The sequence below is a fragment of the Rhineura floridana genome, chromosome 1 (assembly GCF_030035675.1).
Source record: "Rhineura floridana isolate rRhiFlo1 chromosome 1, rRhiFlo1.hap2, whole genome shotgun sequence".
In the NCBI taxonomy this organism is placed as follows: Eukaryota; Metazoa; Chordata; class Lepidosauria; order Squamata; family Rhineuridae; genus Rhineura; species Rhineura floridana.
The window spans coordinates 312,918,929-312,922,299 of record NC_084480.1 but is presented as its reverse complement, the minus strand read 5'-3'; the positions used below and the strand labels follow the sequence as shown (position 1 = coordinate 312,922,299).

General features: G+C 44.0%; 1 pseudogene; it reads right to left on the bottom strand.

Annotated features, from left to right (window-relative positions):
• Positions 1 to 807: 807 nt before the first annotated feature.
• On the bottom strand, positions 808 to 1,860 carry LOC133377627 (mas-related G-protein coupled receptor member H-like; annotated as a pseudogene).
• Between the last annotated feature and the right edge of the window lie 1,511 nt (positions 1,861 to 3,371).

The following is a 3,371-nucleotide window of genomic DNA, read 5'->3' as shown; positions in this document are numbered from 1 at the left end:
ATCTGTACTGTTATACATAGATTGACAAGGCTAGATCCCCCCCCCACAAACCTTTCTACATAAATCATAACTAGATTTTGGGGACTTCCACTTCCTCTCCACAAACTTCTTTGCCCCCACACTCAAATGAAGACTCGAGACACAAACATGGATTAATGTTATATTTATCAAAATATAATTTTTTTTGAGAACCTGCAGTTCAAATCCACTGAATTAACTGAATTAAGCCAGATTACAACTGGCCGGGCAGGTGAATTTAACTCTAACTCTGGGGGAATGTCCCCCCCAACCCCTGGGCATGTTAGCAGCCATAGGCTGTGGCTCCCCAGCCAAACATGAGTAGGAAATGCCCCCCTCCTTGGTAAGCAAGCCTAGTGTGTGCACCACACCCACGCACCTGGATCCCGCCATACTGGCATTCACCCCAATGCAAAAACAAGGCCACCAAGGGCACCCCCATTTCCCCCCACAGGGATGAAGCCCCGGGAGATCCCTGGAGGGTGCCCCTGATTCCTGAAATGCCTCAGTATACCTAATTTAATCTGTTCACCTGCCCAGACTCCATGCCAACATGCTGGCAACAACACCACTCTGAAAGCCCAATGAATTAAGCCCTGCAGTAGGAAGTAGGCAAAACAAGAGGGATGCAAAATGCCAACCCCCCAAAAAATATTCCTACTCAGCCCCATTGGAAACTTGACAAGCTCATACTGAAAAAGTGGGAGGGTGGGTGCTGCAAAAGCAGAAATAGGAGGAATAGGGCATGAAGCAGGCTTTTAAGCGTGGCTCTCCCCCAATCCTGATTGGCTAACTATGGCCACATGACCTACTTCCCTCCCCTTGGACCAAACCACCTCTCAACGAGGGTGGTGAAGCAAATCTTTCCCTGCCAATAGAGGGAATGGCCTTGTCCCTGAAAACTGTCTGGAGAATGATCTTCAAGCTTTGCCTAGATCAACCTGTCTTATGTCTCCCAACCAGGTAATAAATCAATGGGTTAATGCAGCTGTTTAAACAGGCACAAAACAACCCACATTCTAGAATATAGTAATCTGTTCCCAAATGAAGACAAAAAGCATCATGGTGAAAAGAATCGCAAAGAACATGACCAACAATGATAAAAATTGATTAAGTAGGAGACATTCAGTGGGAAAGCAAAGATGAGAAAGAAGAGAAGAGTAATCAAGATGGTTATTAAACCTTTCCCCCATTTAAGGTGTTGTGATTTCAAGCAGAATCGGATGAGCAAGATCAAGGTGGAGATGGTGATGAGTGGGAAGCAGAGTAGGGAATTGACCAAATATGGGAAGTGTTGTGGGGAGCACAAGCTGATTAAAAAGAACCAAGAAAATTGGTAAGTCCAGTCAATGAAACAAATCAGGAAGGAAATAACCCATATGAGAGTGCACACAACACAGGGCAAGTGTGGTGGCCGGTGGCATCGATGCCAAATTGGGAAGAGGACAGCCACACATCTGTCAATGCTGATGATGGTTAGCTGTACATCAATTCAAAGAACTCCCATACTATCAAAACAAGATACATTTCTTGATGAGAAGTTAAGATGCAAACTAAAAGTACAGAAAGTAAAGATATGAGGAGCCCACAGTCAGCAACAGCCAAGTTCAGGATGTAGGTAGTGAAAGGGTTCCTCTTAATGCAGAAGCCAAGAAGCCAAATGACTTTTCCATTCCCCACAAGCCCAAAAATTGAGACAATACCAATGAAACTGTAGATGATCATTTTTCCAGTGTTTAGATCCATTGTTCCATGTCCTCCATCAGTCTCATTGTATAGTGAATAATATTTCACTTCAATACCCATAGTGGATGGTGTTGTGAGGCTTAAATCAGCATTCATGCCTGTAGAGTTCTTTTGGTATTTAACCTATTTCTATGAGAAAATAGAAATATGGATGAAATTCTTCTCTGAAGTAGAACAAATAATATTTTTAAAAGCCTTCATAAGAACATAAGAACATAAGAAGAGCCTGCTGGATCAGGCCAGTGGCCCATCTAGTCCAGCATCCTGTTCTCACAGTGGCCAACCAGGTGCCTGGGGGAAGCCCGCAAGCAGGACCCGAGTGCAAGAACACTCTCCCCTCCTGAGGCTTCCGGCAACTGGTTTTCAGAAGCATGCTGCCTCTGACTAGGGTGGCACAGCACAGCCATCACGGCTAGTAGCCATTGATAGCCCTGTCCTCCATGAATTTGTCTAATCTTCTTTTAAAGCCGTCCAAGCTGGTGGCCATTACTGCATCTTGTGGGAGCAAATTCCATAGTTTAACTATGCACTGAGTAAAGAAGTACTTCCTTTTGTCTGTCCTGAATCTTCCAACATTCAGCTTCTTTGAATGTCCACGAGTTCTAGTATTATGAGAGAGGGAGAAGAACTTTTCTCTATCCACTTTCTCAATGCCATGCATAATTTTATACACTTCTATCATGTCTCCTCTGACCCGCCTTTTCTCTAAACTAAAAAGCCCCAAATGCTGCAACCTTTCCTCGTAAGGGAGTCGCTCCATCCCCTTGATCATTCTGGTTGCCCTCTTCTGAACCTTTTCCAACTCTAGAATATCCTTTTTGAGATGAGGCGACCAGAACTGTACACAGTATTCCAAATGCGGCCGCACCATAGATTTATACAACGGCATTATGATATTGGCTGTTTTATTTTCAATACCTTTCCTAATTATCGCTAGCATGGAATTTGCCTTTTTCACAGCTGCCGCACACTGGGTCGACATTTTCATCGTGCTGTCCACTACAACCCCGAGGTCTCTCTCCTGGTCGGTCACCGCCAGTTCAGACCCCATGAGCGTATATGTGAAATTCAGATTTTTTGCTCCAATATGCATAATTTTACACTTGTTTATATTGAATTGCATTTGCCATTTTTCCGCCCATTCACTCAGTTTGGAGAGATCTTTTTGGAGCTCTTCACAATCCCTTTTTGTTTTAACAACCCTGAACAATTTAGTGTCGTCAGCAAACTTGGCCACCTCACTGCTCACTCCTAATTCTAGGTCATTAATGAACAAGTTGAAAAGTACAGGTCCCAATACCGATCCTTGAGGGACTCCACTTTCTACAGCCCTCCATTGGGAGAACTGTCCGTTTATTCCTACTCTCTGCTTTCTGCTTCTTAACCAATTCCTTATCCACAAGAGGACCTCTCCTCTTATTCCATGACTGCTAAGCTTCCTCAGAAGTCTTTGGTGAGGTACCTTGTCAAACGCTTTTTGAAAGTCTAAGTACACTATGTCCACTGGATCACCTCTATCTATATGCTTGTTGACACTCTCAAAGAATTCTAATAGGTTACTGAGACAGGACTTTCCCTTGCAGAAGCCATGCTGGCTCTGCTTCAGC